Source organism: Cyprinodon tularosa, unplaced genomic scaffold (assembly GCF_016077235.1).
Source record: "Cyprinodon tularosa strain WSP-4 unplaced genomic scaffold, ASM1607723v1 ctg383, whole genome shotgun sequence".
NCBI lineage: Eukaryota > Metazoa > Chordata > Actinopteri > Cyprinodontiformes > Cyprinodontidae > Cyprinodon > Cyprinodon tularosa.
Window position 1 is genome coordinate 424,793 of NW_024039100.1, and position 17,863 is coordinate 442,655.

General features: G+C 37.4%; 1 protein-coding gene across 3 annotated transcripts in view; it reads right to left on the reverse strand.

The window, feature by feature from the left end:
- The window catches only part of LOC119791181 (neural cell adhesion molecule 2-like), a 486,158-nt gene that overhangs the window by 110,934 nt on the left and 357,361 nt on the right, over nt 1-17,863 (reverse strand). The window lies entirely within an intron of this gene.

A 17,863-nucleotide genomic window follows, 5' to 3' on the forward strand; every position in this document is an offset into this window, starting at 1 on the left:
AAGTTTAATATGTTCTTTTAAAATGTTAGAATGAAATCTGAAGAGGGAAATTTGTCATGATGACAAAAAAAGAAAACTTTTTCGCCCAGTATACCCTATATTATTTCTGTTGACACGTTCTGTTCATTGAGGTCTATTTATCTCTAATTAAGCTGAGTTAAGTCTGAACTTCTCATGACCCATCATATCATAATCACACCTGGTTTGAAACATTTGTAATTATTCATAATTTCATTTTACACAAAAAAGAAATGTTATTTTAAGACAAATATTTTAAACATTAATGTCAAGACCAGTTACTTTACATGACCAACAGAGTTCAACGAAGTTTGACAAGGATTCTTGCATCTTTTACAATTTCCGTGAGCATTGCAAGTTTTGATACAGAGGTACAGTAAATCTGAAGGTATGTAGATGGACCATTAAAAGAACTCTTAAAGGTGCAGTGCTCCAGTTTAAAAAGGTAAAAATCATTGTTTTTATTTCTATAAATGGCCTGACATGTAAAATAAGCTTTCATCTATTTACCACAGTTTCCTCTTTAGGTTTCATTCATGACTTCATAAGAGAACAATCTGGGACTAAATCCTCTGGTTGTGCATGCATGCATACTTTGTTCACCTGGCTACTTTGTTGAACCGGCCAGATAACATTTATTGAAAAAGATGTGGATGTTTAATGCAACGAAAAAGGCTGCAGTGGGTGTCTGATCTGCAACAGAACATGGAGAGAATAAATACTGAGGCAGGAGGGAGGTCTGCCTTGGGAATGAAAATGGACCCGCAGTTGGTCATTATTATATGTTTTTTTTCTAAAATGATAAGGTACTCCATTCGAAATAACGTCTATACTTATTTGTTTCTAATGCCAGATTAGATTACTCTTCGAAGCAAAAGACCTGTGTAGTCGCACACTTTAGTGGACAACAATGGTGTAATTTCAACTTGTTGACAGAGGGGGGCGAACCTCTGCATAAACTCCAGAACTTGCGCTCTGCTCTTTTAAATGATTTATACTTTGTATTTTGACATCATTTAGTTTGAAAAAAAAAAAAGCCCCATAAAACTGACTGATGGCATTAATAACTTCTCGGAGGTCACAGCTGGTCTCTTTCTATCTTGGCAGTCTGTTTTGGACGTGTACATTTCCAATTTAAAGATAGAGACTGAGACGCAATGTATCTGACATTATTTTATATCATCCAGGAGGTAATTATCCTCGTTACCGACTGCTTGTCTATTAGTGAAATGCATATTTTATGAAGATAGTAGTGGTTTTATCTGTCATTCCTATTACAACAGCTAAATAATGTACATACAACATGTCCGTCTAATCTCCAAACAGGCATGTTGAGGTCCGGATGACTTTATCAGCAGCTCTTGGTGAGGCCTGTCAGCAACACACAGGGAGTCACTGTCACCCAGTCAACTGCTGCCTGTCATTTTATCATCCAACAGAAGTGGAACCAAGGCGAGAGCCACCTCACTCTCATCTTTATGCCCCATCATGCCGCCGAGGGAACGACATCTTCATGGCGCTTGAATGTTAATGAAGCAAATCAACCCATTTCTCCAGCACATATTTACGTTGCGCCTCTGCTTCCATTGCCGCCCCTCTGCTGCCACCCTCTCCAATCTCAAGGAAGTGATTAAAGGTGTTTGGAGCAGCTTAGTGGTGCCCTGGATGTTTACTCTTTCCAGTTTTTCTTGGATGGGTGCAGGAACCCCTACCACAGGAACCCCTACCATGGGAGCAGCAACTCACAAATTACCTGAACGTGCCCTACTGTTCCCTAACAGGAGTTCTTTGATTACTTTCAATTAAACTGATGCAAAAAAAATATTTTCATTAACTATAAAAAAGAGTTTAAAACTAGTTATGGATCGTATTTACGCACATTAGTGTCAAACAAAACCTTAAGAGTCAATGGTTGCCAGGTGTTATTCGAGATATCGCCGACATGGGTCGCCTAGTCTACTATTATTTGTCATCTATCAAAACATAAAAGGACAAGTAATTAAAAAGACCAAAATGATTTCTGACTCTTTTCATGCAAACCTTTTCAAGTTTCTCGGTTTTGTTCAAATTCTTGAAAGCTAAAAGTCACCAAACTCTTTTTGTTTTCTTCCTTGGAGGAATAAACAGCCCCCCATTATTTGATCTGGGACAGAGAGGAAAGGACACACTACAGCATCGGGACGTGCCGTATTTGTCAACCAGCAGCTCCTCTTACAGTATTTGCATAATGAAATCTGATTACAGTGTAAGGAGTTGGGAAAATACAAAGGCTTAATAATGCCAGGTGTCATGAGAAAGCCTGCTATCAGATGGTATTATCAAAATAATGCATCTAGGTACACAGCAACCCATTATAACACATTAGCGTAAGAAGGGTTTAATTGCATGGGGAATGCATTTTTTTTGTTGCGCTTTCCAACCATCTAACCTGGCAGAACTGTTGGGTTTTAAAATGAGGGGACTGAAGTTTACAAATGCTCGTTATGGGGGGTTCAACCGTATCCATTTAAATTACTATGAAATTAAATAATAAACTCGGCTCTTTTCATGGGAAAGGGAATAAATTCATTTTCAAAACTGTCATGATACCAAACAGCTTCTCACAACTCACGTCCGCCTCCCTGACCAACAATTGTGCCGTGCAGAGCTGTGTTGTCAGCCCTCCTTTCTTCACCCAGTTCACACACAACTGTTCTGCTATCCACAAAACAAGCATAATCTAATAGGGGTGTGAATTAGCATAAATTTGTTCATATGATACATATCCCCATACATCAGTCTTAATGCGATTTATTCCGATACAATAACAAAGGCGATATATTGAGGTTTTTAAAGTAAGATGGTGCTGGAAAACCTCATACACATAGACCCCGCACCATGAGAGGCGTACCGACAGAGCGGCCATCTTAGGTCAGACCAAGCTGCTGTCAGAGACGTATGCTTCAATTGAGACTAACCTTCCTTTATGACTTTTCACATTGTGATTCCAGTAAACTCTTAATCGATTTCGAGGTAAATTGGCTGACTGAAAACGAGAATGTTTTACAGGTTATATTGGACACACTGATTGATCATATTTTCTTTCTTAATACATAATTTTGATTTTGTAATGACATTTAGCAAACTTCCATAGCTGCCTCTCAGGATGCCCGACTTTTATTCCGCCATTAGTTGCACAAATAAAAGGAGACTATAAACCCCATCCAGTGGCATTACCTTTCATTAGTAGGATTTTTAAACTTTGAATATAAATTTTTACATAAAGCTGTATTTGTTTGTATAGGCTAGAAATTACAATCAGATCTGAGGTGCCTCCAATTCATTCTAATAGCAGCTGCCTGATTTATGGTCTGACCCAAGATGGCCGTCCTATAGGCATGTCAGCCCCGCTGCTGGCAGCATCCAATGAGGCGTCTATTTATAAATTTCTATGGAAAACCTCATTAGATCTTTTTGTTTCTTTGATGAAGAGAGCTAAATAATTGGCTCTTGGGCAGAGTGCTGCCAACTAGTGGCCGGAGGTTTAAGAGTTATATATAAAAAAACAACAACATTGAAATATTTTTTACATTTGAGATTCACATTTTTTATCAATATCAGTCCTCAAACAAAATATTGGGAAAATGGCCTTTTGAATCCATACAAAAACTGTCTAATTAAATATTGCAACATTTGTCAAAAAACAATTTTCTAACATCCCTAATGTCTCACATGTAACAATGATGAGACACACCATGGAGAATAGGTCCACAGAGGTACACAGAGGTGGATATAAAATCTATTTACTCAAATAAAAGTACCAGTAGTTGAATAAAATTGCCCTAAATACAATAAAAGTTGTAAGGGTTCAAATAATTGTCAGTTGCAGCCTTAAAGAACCAAAGTTGTGAAACTTTATTAAGAATGAAAATGACCTAAGCTCTGATTAAACACCATAGACTCTGCTAACATAAGGTGCAAGCATCAGCCTGACAGGTTAACCTTGATCTCAACATCAGCTGATCTCCATTCTCCAGCGTCCTCCTCCATCTCCTGTGTGTCCCACGCCTACATGAAGTCTTGGTGAAACAGCCCTGTTAATGAGACACGCTGCCAAGCTGTGAGACTTCAAAAGAGCAAATCGGCAACAGGCTGGAAGCATCCAAGTGGAATCTGGCAAGCTTCATGAATTCTTCATGTATTAGTCATATTTTTCAAACTTCAGAGGATTGGTGGAGATAATATGAGGTTTTAAAGTTGCTCTCACAAACTTGAACAAACACTCTAATCTTATTTTTTAAGCTGATAAGTTTCTTGGACTGATTTAAATGCATCTATAAGGAGTCGCAGACTTTATATTGCTTTACATTTAAAGTGCTTTATTATAAGTATGGATCATATTGTGTAGAAGTTTTAAAATGTTCTGACAATTCCCCTATTTAGTCCTCTGAGAGAAGGGATTTGTTTTGCTTTTTGGATTAGGGCTGGAAACGAACAAAGCCTTTATTTATATACATAATATAAGTAATTATACTCCCTTACTGATTGCCCACCGGTTGTGATTTATGTCAAGAAAAAGTAATTGAAAAATGTTGAAGGACACAACCGGTGGTTTCCACTGACAGCAGAAGAAAGGAAAATTGAGGGCTCTGGTTTTAGAGTAAATGAGCCAACAATTAGGAGAATGTGTTGTGGAAAGTTACACAGAAATTAGAAAGCTGTTTCTTTTTGGTTTTCTGGTGTAGCAGCACTGATGTCTGATTGACACATTAGGCCAGAAAAATACATTCTTTGGCTCGGCGGCAAATTAAGCCCAACTTCCAACAAATAAAGTATGGTAAAAATGATATGTATACAATTACAAAACTTCAACCTAGTGGAAATGTCAGGGAGCATTCAGCTCTTTTTCTGATAACGCAGATATTTTGCCAAACAGACATTTTGCACCATGTTAGTACATTTCATGCTTACAAAAGAATATCAATTAAAATACACTTTTGAGTATGCAGCGTCTTCCTGTTATTATTGTGCTGCATAGATACTTTTCACCTTGTTGATATAGAGCCATTCCTACAGATCTAGAACTAGATTTGCCCCAGTTATTACATTTGGTATATGCTCGACTCGTCCATGTGGCCAAATTACGTCATTTTTGGATTCTGTGGTGTCAGGGCAGAATTTCCGCACTATGTACTGTGAAAATTTGTAAGTGTGTGGACAGAACCTGGTGAGTGAGCAACAGCTGCTACTACAGTAGCAAGGGTTCGCCAACTTAAACATCTAGAGACTTCCTCTAATTTGACCCATAAATCCCAACAGTATACAAAGTTTATGGAAAAACTCTCACAAGGAAATGACTGTTGCTCTTGGATCTCTTGATCATAAAGAGGCGTTGAAAAATGTGTTAACTGCCTTGGGTATTGTGGTGTTGTGAGCTTGTGCTTTGTGCTTAACACGCCCCATTTGAGTCAATCCAGAATGGGGGGGAAAGCGCACAGACGTGACGAGGTGGTCAGCATTACCAGACTGTAAGTTTGACCAATTTTGTTAAAGGGTTGCAATTATTGATCATTAGCAGTGACCATGATTAACAATTATAGGCATATCAAAGGTCTAAAGGATTTAATGTCATTTTTTCACCTCTCACTGTCAAATCAAATGTCCTTCAGTATTTTGTGAGTTTTTTCTTCACTATGAAAGATGTTTATAAAGTCCTTCTAATGTCCTGAGATTTAGAATAAGGTTCTCAGAACTGTATTGCTCTCTGTTAAGGATTTATTGATCTCGGTCAGTATGATCTGATTTCAGTTACATCAATGCATTAATTAATCTTTGACGGAGAGCAATACAATGTCCTTGAACATGTTTTGGGCTATGCCATTTCTTTTAAGAGGGGGTGACCAGACTGTTTTTTAAGACACTAGATTAGTGGACATATGTACAACGATTTTAATGTCGAATAAAACTGTTAAGGTTTAAAGCTGAACTTAAATAAATGCTGGGAATATGAGAGATGTTTAGGACTCTCTTACTACAAATCTGCACCAATAGTTCAGGGTGATCCGAAAAGGCACCTCTTCTTCAAGGTATTGTAGCTTTTCAGTCAGTACTTCAACTTGGCCTTGGTTTGTGTTCCTCATAGGTTGTTCGATAATTTAATCACAAGTAGGAAATGAAGAAAAATATTCTAATACAGTTTTATGAAAAAAATAAACCGTGTTAAGTCCAGCATTTTGAACACAAAAAGAAAAGAGAAGTAGATATGAAAGCGTTTCTGCAAGTAAAAAACAAACAAAAAAACAATCCCCCTGGTACGATATGAAACACGGAGACCTTTTTGGTCCATATATATTTAGTTAAAACAACAAAACGATGTGTCATTCCCAACCTCTGAAGGTCACCAGCAATCTACTGTATCGGTTTGACTCAAAGGGAGATATTTTATTTTATAACCACTACACAGTGAATAAGCATTGAGTAAAATGTCAAACTATCGCTTTAACTTAACTAAAATTTTAGTGAATATCTGCTCCTCAGGGGAAATACAGTAGTAGCAATTCAAAATTTGCCCACTTTCCTTGATGGGCCCTTTGCTGGTCCTCTACAATTCCTTTTTAAACATCAATCTTTTTACCAAAATATTTTTTTCCATCATGATTTGTGGAGATCAAAAGAGAAGCAAAAGCTCCTGGCCAGACCCTGTAATTCAGTAAAATGGTGGCTGGAAGTTGGCGTCGGCTGGCGTTTGACTGGGAATGCCTGCTACTGTATGAACTATGTCTTATTAGATTAAAATACAGACTCTGAGATAAAAGGGCAGGACAGCATGCGTGGAAGTGACACAAAGTGTGAAAGTTGCAGGATTAAATTAGCAAATTACCTAGCTATGTCAACTTTACACCATACCAAATCCGCACTTATCTTATTCTTCTACGAAAAGCCTATCATTTAGCCTGGGTGCCATTCCGAACTTAGTCCCGCCCACAAGGTTTGAGTTCGGGGAAGTTCGGTCTGGCTCTGCTCCATAGTAGCGCGAGTATTAAAGCCCACTGTCAGGCGATCCAATCAAATTGTCAGGGCGGGCTTTATACGATGATGGACAGATGATCAAGAGTAACGTTATCAACCACGTGACCAATGCGCGCTTGGGTGACAACAATAATGGCTGCCGCTGGAGAGTTTGGGTGAGTAGATTCTGCTATTAGGTCTGTTCTAGAAGATATCGACAGCAAATTAATTTTAAAAGAGGAACAGAGAAACGCGATCAAGTCTCATCTTCTTATTCTAGGCGTGAAACTGCACGCTTTGATTTTTGTGGACAACAACTATGCCTCGCTTAAGATACGTCACGCACTCCGTTGCTCTTATTGGTTGTAGGTCTATCCAATTGAGTGCAGAGGCATTTTTTTTCCTGGTTCGTTCAAAACACGCCCCATAATCACAGTTCTATGGAGCAGTATCAGACTCATATTCTGACTAGAATTGAGTCGGACTACGTCAGGCTACCTATCATTAGTAATCTTTGTCCTTTTTATTTTTTCATCTTTTGGAGATAACCCCTTAGATACGTTCTGCATTTTATTTAACATCATGCTGTTTCACCCTCTGGTTGATTAGAAATTCGTTGGGTGGCCCCTTCTAGTTAATATGCCATTGCTCCCATCTGTGCTCCTGTTGATGATACACTGGAGACCAGGAGCTCCAGAGATCGAGAGGAGCTTCATCGATTGGATGCTTTATAGAGAAAAAAAACCACACACACACTTCTGAAGTGGTACTGTAAAATAATTCAGCTCTGCTTTCAAACTAAATGATGTTCTGTATGACTGGTTAACGAAAAAGTGACTACAGATGCAGAGACCCTGTAATAGAAAAAAACGAAAGCAAACCCAAAAATAATCAGGCTACAAACTAGAAAGTGCTTTGCAACATCTGATTTAGAGGTTTTACATTAACTAAAAAGAAAAAAAAAACTTATCACTAAATCTGCTAATAAACTCACTTTATTCCCCTGCGAGCTGCAATATCATTAAAACCTGCTGAAAACAGCCACCTGAATAGAACCGATGATTCAAGAGGCTCATTAAACGAATCAATATAATGTTTTTTTTTGTCATCAACATCACCCTGATGCTCAGTTCATGGATGCTCTATTCATTTCTTTCGGCACCAATTTCCTGTCATTCTCACCTTAAAAATCATTATTACAAAGTTTTCAGTTTAACGAGAGATTAAATTAAAGCTTCATAAGGGCTATAAGGTCGAGCCGTTTGAAACTCCTACAAGACAGATAACAGATTCTGAAATAATTTCAAAAATAAAACTGTTTTCTAATGTCTCAGTCAAACTTTCTGCAACAGTTTTTGCCATGAGAATTGCCTTAACTCATCATGGCATAGATCTTGTGGGCATTAAATTAAATAAACCAGTAGATTATTTGAGCTTTGGCCATATACTAAAAGTCTGCACAGATTATATCTACATCATGATGCCACTACTGAACCAAACACCAACTTCAGCCCAGTTTCTTTGGACTTTTGTTTTTTAATATAAACTGTAAGCAATGTGCCAGTTCATAGTTAAAAAGAACAAGGTCAAATTTCAGTTCACACAGCTACGAATGAACTAGTTAACCTTCATAGTTGACGTTTTCAAAAATGAACCAAGTTTACAAACCAATAAATATCAATAGTTAAGTTAATTTGAATCTCATATTTTACCATTTAAATGTCTGATCATGATATATATATAGAGAAATAGAAAATACTTCATTCAGACAAGGTATACTGTATGTGTAATGAAGCATTTATTTAACCAAAGTACACAGAACTTCAGAAGCATACAGTTATTTTCAGGTTCTGCATTATGGAATATATTATCATCATTGTTCCAGATTTCAGAAAACAGGTCAGCTGAGGAAGCTAATTCCTGGACTCTCAGGGTATAAACTTTATCACCGTTAAGGGCCTGAAATGGTCAAACAACACAAAGTACAAGTGGAAGGAGATAGAAGAGATTGCTGGGAGGCCCGAGTTTGTCAATGAGAGCATCGAACTAGATGTTTTATCAATCAGCTGCAAACAGTTTACTGTTCTCTGCTGCAGTGCCGGGGGATACAGCAGAGCGAGCAAGTCAGACAAACTGATGGGAAAAAAATGAGACATAAATACTGTTTTTCTTTCTTTCTCTGTTAGACCCCCGAAGGATGAGGAGGAAGAAAGGCTGAGAAGTAGACTGATGGTGCAGCAGGACTTCACCTCTGCTGAGGTGTGACCAGCATTTAAAGGACAAGCTTTTGTCTGAAAAATATGGACCGGTCATTGATTGCTACTCTTAGAGCAGCTTCTGCCATCTGTGAAAACTACATTTGGAAAATTTAAAAGAAGACAAAGAAATTACTAACTTTTTGCAGTCTGGACTCATTAACGGACAAAGGGTTATCAGAAGGCTACTCATAACTTTCAGTAATAGTATACTATTGATCATATTTATATTCATGTAGAACGTTTTGTAGCAGTAAGACAGTAACACTCATTTAGTGTTGTTTTATCTTCAGGGGTGAAGGTAGCTTTAAACTGCCAATACTAAATGGTAAAAGGGTTTTATATTTATATTGCACTCTATTAAGTTGAAGGCTCCAAAAGTGCTTTACACCCAAACTCAGTCATATACCTCTCAGGCACTGTAACCACAGCTGCCATGGCCTGACTTGCATTCAACAGCAGGCAAGGTGAAGGCAAAGGGTCTTGCCAAAGGATGCATTGGCAGATACAGATCAAGCAGGGGCATAAACCCGGAACCCACTGGTGAAACATCAAAACCCTACTTCCTACATCGCTTGTCATTTAAAAAGATTATATTTTTGAATATAGACCAACATAACCAATATATTGCAGTTGAGTTACAGAGACAAAATTTTAGCCTTTAGATTGTCTGATTTGATATAGCAGAATATGTATTGATGAAAGCAATTTTGCTGATAAAAATTATTCATTATTAGATTCACACAGTGAATTTAAGGACCTACACTTGTTGACAATTGACCTACAGTCTAGTTTAGTCCCTGATGTTCTTAAAAGAGGTGGAAAAATAATTCTCAATGGTGCAAAAACGAAAAAAAAAAAAAGCTATGATTTTGACAGCCAGACTGCTGCTTAGACATCATCATTATAAGTATATTTCATGATTCTTTTGTCAGTGTACAATGATAAAACAATGACATAACAATGACCCAGCAAAGCTGTAGGATATCAGGAAAACATGATTTACTGCAGTGCTTGTATGGATATTTTTAAGTTCTGGCCCCAAACTTTATTAAAATCAGTTTTCTAGCTTTTCCATCATTTTTTAGAACATTCTGGACATTCTAGTGAACTTTTACCTAGATAATGTGCATTATGATTTTTTTGTTTTGCTTTTTTGTTTCATAAATCAATTACCATTCTTTTCCCCAAGAATAAGTAGCTTTATTACTCTTTTTAATTAACCACACTACTTTGAGTGATTTGATTTGTTTTGGTCAATGTCAATAACTTTGTTCTGCATCAGTCTTTCTTTTGGGGGAGTGTTTAGGTAGATTTTTTCATAGAAAATCTCAAACTCTTACTCTCAGTAAGTGTGTGTATGGTCTGCTTACTTTGAAAATGACCAGCGTTTCCTTGAAAATTACAATAGAGGACTTGGCAGAGGGCAAGGTTAGTTAGGTCTACTTGTGATATTAGCATTCCCTTGAGTGCTTATGCACAAGAAGAACAACTTATCTCTGAAATCTAAACTTGGTATTATGGGTAGCTAAAACTGAAAGCACCACCTATTTTTCTTTTTGATAAAGCAAACCAGACACCTGCTTATGCTTTTATCTCAGAATGGGTTGAAGGGGTAACAGGTCTAGGAGTGAATCATCCTCCATAGTAAAACCATCCAGCTCATTTTGGGGCACCAAGGCATTCCCATGTCAGAACTTATGTATAGTGTTTCCATTGAGCTCTAGGTCTCCCTGGTCTCAACTCCCGGTAGGATGAGTTCGGAGAACCTCGAACAGAAGGTGCCGAAGAGGCATCCTGATCAGATGCAGGAATCCCCTAACCTTACTGGCCTTGATGAGGAGAAACCACTTCTATTTCAAATTTCCCCAAAATAACAATGCTGTTCACCGTTTCTCTTAGGTCAAGTTTTGCCAGCAAAGGAAACAGGCTCTCCTGACCCGCTTGAATCCAGGATCTGCAAATCGATGCTCAGGTCAACAATCCACCAAGATACTTAAACTCAGGATTGTGAGTGTTACATAAAATAAAAAGAGGCCTTCTTTGAACAGAGACCTTACTCTGTTAGCATTGAAAAAATATATTGCAAACCTATTATTATGACAAAACACAACAATATAAGGTAATCAAGTCTGATATTAAGTCTGTAACATTGACTCATGCCAATATGCATTAGGATTTATCTAGTTTTTCACCAATGCTGTATACAGCCTTGCATTTAATATAAACATGTATAAACATTTAGCCTCTAGGAGAGTTGGAGCTACTTATTCGGTGTATATTGACCTAAAATATATATGTAAAAAAAGAGACAAAAGCTTTTGCTTGGGTCAAAAGTTATCCAGTGTTGCTTTAAAGAATGATTGAAGAAAATAGCTGATAACAGCAGAGCAGTTTTGGACATTAAAGTGTGTAACACCGAACAGTCTGTCAATAGTAATGGTCCTGTTAGTCAATGACCAAGCTAAACCAGTAGAACACTCCGTAACAGCTAGTTTGTTTATGCATCCTCAACCAGAAATGTATCTGGGTCAGCATCGAATACGAGATGTAAAAAGTAAAAAGTTGTACAAAACTATATTATCCTCATTTCCATCCAACCGAAATGCTAATTTTAAAGAAACTTTTGAAAAAAAAAAAAAAATGGAAATCCAAATTCGCATTGTTTTTACCATATGTTTAAAGGAAATTAACTAATCACATCATACGTCTATACACTCGGCTCTAATTAACAGGAAGTAGAGGCTGCAATTTAGCACGGACCACAGATCAGTAATGGAGGAAAGTTTTAATTTTTTTGCTATTTTATCGTAAGAATGTATCATTAAGCTAGTAATGGCGATGCTGCTTCAAACCATGGAGCCCATAAGAGGAACATCCTGAAAGATGCAGAAAGCAGAAATAGCCCATCAGTCATGTGAGGTATACTTCAAAATGCCCATTATAGTAAAAGTTGAAGGAAATAGTATTTCTGCATTTTTTGGCCATTGCATTTGTAAATAATTGTTGATAATTTCTGCTTTTGTCTTTGCTTTTCATTGTACCTGCATATTACAGTGCATAATATAATGAAGGACACGGCTAAAGCACAGATAAACATGCTACAGTTAAATTTCACTGGTCTGCTATTATTACTATATGTCAAATAAACTGTCCAAACTTGGATTAAATTAGCTTTATGGTAACAAATTTAGTTCAAGCCAATTAATAAATGACAAGTATTATTGATGAGAACTTATTCTCATCAATATATGTGTGCTGCATGTTTCCTTCTAATGTATTCCTGCTTGCTTCCTTCATTTATAAGCTTAATGTTTATCCTGCAAGAAGTCTGTGGGTAATTTTTTGTGACTTTACTTTAAAGAAGTTAAAGTTTAAATGTAAATTTTGGTGAGTCAGAGGCACAGTCTTTTTTAATCACAAGCATTGGCGCTTTGACGAAGCAATACCTTCAAGATGAAATGTTTCATGGAGGTACCAAAATAATTACTAAGAGTAAAAGGAAATTTGGCTTTCAGGACGGAAATAAAAACGACACTGCCCATTTCCTGAAAGTCACACAAACTGAAGGTGAGTTGTGGCATGAATTACGTCTCTGAGCATTAGAATGGGAAGCAGACCCCCTGACAAAATATATTTCCACTTCCCTGAGACAAGAGGCTCATATTTGTGTGCCCCATGACAGTCGATGGCATTTAAGTAAATGTCTCCTCTTTGTATGTCACCTTTATTACACTTCTCTGTACACCTTTATGCCAGAGGCTAAATTAAAAGCCACTCCGGGGGATGGGATAGCTACTGCCACAGAAATAAATGAGTACGCAGAAGAAAGGAAAGAAATAACTCCTAAAAAACTGCTTGGTACTTGACTTTGTTTACTTACTCATTAAAGCACTTCACCAACAATTGCTCACATTATTGGACTGGAATTTGGGCCAAAGCCTGAGGGCATTGCTGACTAATGTGAGCAATGTCATTTCGACACCCTGAATCATCCCCTATATACAACCAATGAGCTTAGGGTTCTGATGGGAAATGGTAAATTGGGAAAATCAAACTCATCAAAAAGTTACAGCATAAATTAAAGCTTACAGCAAAATAAACATTTTTAAAATGGTTGAAGTACCATAAATTATTGGCTAATGATTATATAACACCATTCAATTTCATTCAATTATAACATATTTTCCTAATCCTTAAGGGGATTTAAATGTTGCAGTAACTCATGGGTAGATCTTGATCTGTTGTTATAGTTGTTGATAGCTGTAGGCAGGATGGATCTTCGTTCCGTCAAGCACCAGATCTAATTCTGGACACATATTAAGTTGAAAGCAGACATTTTCTGAAATAAGAGCATTTTAGTTCAATCCAACGAAGGTTATTTGTCCCTGACTGCATTTTGGAAACTGTAATCTGGGCTTTCGATGGTTGTATTTGGTCTTACTGCAAGGGGTTTGCTGACATGAAGCAGGACAGAGGGACCCAGAATTCAGGTGAGACAGACAATACTTAATGGTGTTCATCAAAAAAAACAGGAGCTGGTTGTGGATCAGCGGTAATAGTGGCTGGGGCATCTATGACTAAAGCTGTGGTTTTACAACTGAGTCCAGTGTCCAAAACACGGGGATTGTATCAGCCAGTCGACTGAACAGAAGCAGCTGGTGCTGCCAGAGAGTTCCAGATGTGGAAAACTGCAGAGCTGACACGAGACTGGAGACAGGTAGGCAAAACTAATGAGACTGAGGGCAGGAAAGCTCAAAGGTCCAATAGCAAAAATGGGTCAGGATTAGATAATCAAAACACTAAGTAGGCTAGAAACCTCTCTTGACCAAAGGCTCAAGAATAATCTGGCACTGTTGGCTGGGAAACAGGTAGCTTAAATAGGAAACCTGAACACGTGAATTTGATGAGGAACTAGACAGGTGAAGGAAATTAGCAATCAAGCCAGCCATCAGTGTTAAAATCATGATATTTGCATGTTCTCCCCGTCCATGCGTGTGTTCTCTCTGGGTACTCTAGCTTCCAAAGAGAAACATGGCTGTAAATTCAATTGGTTTCTCTAAATTGTCCCTAGGTTTAAGTGTGTGTGCATGGTTGTGTGTCTTTGTGTTGTCCTGTGACAGACTGGCAACCTGTCTAGGGTGTAGCCGGCCTCTCGCCCGTAGACTGCCGATAGGCACCGGCCCAACCTCGACCCTGACAAGGACTAAGAGGGAGAAAATAGATCGATGCCTTTTTTTTGTTGCCCCATCTAAGTCCATGACAGTACAGGACTTATTTAATGGTGGATTATGACCCTTTGTTTCCATTCTTAGTCAGCTTCTTCCAACGGTTGTTGTCGCTTGTTTTTGATGTTTATTCCCAAAGTTTGCACTAAAACACTTAATCTATGGGACTAAGAATCCATCTACTCCCTAAATGATAAGTAGAAATTGGAGATTACTATGTAGAGCTATATAGGAAGTGTTTACCTCTGGATTGTTTGACTATCTCTTTCTCCAGCTTTCTTCAGGTAACCAAACTGATTATTCAGCAAAATTTACCAATGATTTACTAGAGATTAACTTTGTTTGCTGATTATCAGATTCACTTTACCTCACAGCTGCTCTGAAGTCAAGATGACAGGTGGTTCATGTAAGGGTCTGCAAATGGCACAGCTGTCAAGTCTGGGAAAAAAGCACCTATTTTACCCCCTCTTTCCTGTTATCCTCCCTTATTCGCCGTCGCTAGCCTTGGTAGTCAAAATTTGATCACCTAATTGTAGTTTGGAATTGGTCGACAAGTGTTTGTTTTAGATCTTGTGCAAATGTTTTAAAATATAATGGATATTAGAGCTAGACTGGGATAGCCAGATGGTTTGCAGCGGATGTCAAATTTTTTTTCTTATATTCAAATCCAAAACTTGACAGCTCTGTGCAAAAGTAAGGAACCTATTTATTAAAGAATATTCTCTCAAAGCTTTTGCTTTCCAGTCAAAATCTTACAAATCTAAATCTAGAAAAAAAAGCACAAAAATGAAAGAAAAAAATGGAGAGTTAAAAAATAAGTTTTTAAACATTTATTCTTTTTTATAATGAAAAAAATATATATTGTTTTTATAAATTAAAACGAACTGTAATTTGGTTAATTATAATAAAAAATGTACTTTAATCTATATTTCTTAATCTATATTTTATAGCATTATTATGTGAAGCTTAATTTTATTCAGCTAAATCATAATGAAAGTAGATATAAAAATAAGTTAAAAAAAATCAAATAAAAAAACTATAATTATTGTGATTATAAATAAATCTGACTTAAATATCATTCTACAATAAATATTTAAAGTAAACATTCTAATATACTATATTTTTTTCATAAATGTAGATACAAATAGAGAAAAAAAAAACATTTTCTTTTATTAATATATGGGGTAGGGGTGGACTTAAAATAAAATAATAAATCCTACTTTATATTCTTATTCTGCATTCATCATAGATCAACCTTACAGTCAAATTTAATCCAGCAAAAGATGAATCCAAGGCCTCCTGATGGATTAGAAAGGATGCGATGATCAAAGCAAGAAGAAAGGAGCATCCCTGCTTTTTTGTCTCCTTTTTCTTGTGTTATGCATCCCATAATATCACATTTAAAAATGGTTGTTTTCTTGGAAAAAGTTCCCAGATGGATCTGTCAAAATCCAACGTTTTCAAAACAAACTTCATGCTTTATACTGTTTCAGCTTACAGTTAGTACTCCGTCACGAGGCCCAAATGGTGTTTAAACAAATCAGCTTGGGGCTGAACATCCTCTAAGACAGAGCGAGCGGAAGATTTCTTCCTGAGGCGGAGTGGAGTTTATCAAGTGTGTCTGCGTGGTGGAGGATCTGTGAGAGCGCAAGCTCAGCAAATCCCCGCGCAGCCTGTCCCATCCCAGCGCCACATGGCAAGTGTTGCATCACTGCAATAATGGGCTGCGCCTCATTGAGCAGGCTTATTGGATCTTCCACAGAAGTGAGGTAAGTGGTGTGCTAAATTAAATGCAATTCATACTTTTTTTGGGCTGCAGCCCGCTCTGCTATTACATTAAGTGAGAGAATTACATAGGCAGAGACAATATTGCAGCTGTTCAAGCATTACAAGACGCCGGTGGCTTTAGTGAGATCACATTTCAATCAAGCAGGCAGTCTCAGGTGACTCACTGTGAATGAGAACAAATGGGCAAATTAAAATTACATCCTTTGATTTCTGGACCACGAAACCCAGCCCCATCACTAACTTAACTTTTCAGCCGCATTAGAGAATAAAGAGGAGAGAAAAGTTGCATTAATAGGAGCTTAAAGACCAGAAACTGAGTTTATCCAGGTGAATGCAGCTGAATCTGTATCAGCTGACAGGTCTATTGAGAGCTGACAGGGATGTCTAGAGGAGTCAGAGCTTATCAGGTGGAGTCGTTTTACAGTGATTGACCAGAGTCTAGATCAGGGGTCTGTAACCTTTCAAAAAAACAATATGATAAAAGCTCATTTCCAAGTATCACCCTGACATTCCGGCTAAAACAGATTATGAAACACGCAAAATTTCTCTGCAAACTGTACAAAAGCTGTTAATTTTTCTTTTGTCTTTTTCCAGTGGTCCTAATCCTCTTCCATAGATACCATCTCTTTAAAGAAGTGTAACGTCTTATTAATTCGTGGTAAATTCATCTACATTTATTCATAAGGATTTTTCCATCTTCCTCATGGATCACATCATAATAATTAAGAAAACCATCTTGAGACCTCAAGTAGGTGTTTCTCAGCCCCCCAGGGGGTCCTAACCCCCGCTTTGGGAACCCTTGTTTTAGTACCTGATTAAATCTTGACAGATTATAATATTTGATTAATTTGATTATTATTATTAGTACAAATTGAACTTCTTTCTTTGGTTTCTTTAGACAAGATTCTCAGGGTTGTTCCCTAGAAATACAACAAACAAAAAAAGATAAACAGTGTGGGACCCAGCCCCTGTTGCATGGTAATCTGCAGGCACTGCATGAAGAGGAGCAAATGTGTGCTGGGAATCTAGATGCATGATTTTGTCGGTTTATGTGTATCTGGCAGACAAAGACCAGCTGTAAAAAAAATACATTTTTTTGGTTTTAAAATAACTTATTCCAACAGCGTTATGGAAAATGTATTTGGATGAACTTTAATAACCCTTGTTCTCTTGAAATACATATGATTTTCCCTCCAAACACCAGATTGCACTCAAATGCAATTGAAAAGCCAATAATATTTTTTTCAACCACACCTACAGGCTTCACATGATCCATATCAAGGGTACGTTATTGACCTATGCATTATAGTACAGAGTCTTCTCTAATGCTATCCGGTTCAGCCTATTGATTAAGCAAAAATAATGAATCAGTTTGAATACATCAAAGGAAATGAAAGGATCTTTTTGCCTTAAGCTGATGAGGAAACACTTTTAAAATGAGCTTTGCAACAACAAATTGACCGTCAACACTAGGCCAGCATGATCAAAGCAGAGGCCAGTCCATCATCTCACTGGTGCATTACAGACCTGTTGACTGATAAAGCCTGTAAAAAGCAGCTATACTTCTGCTTTTTATCTCTAAATTTC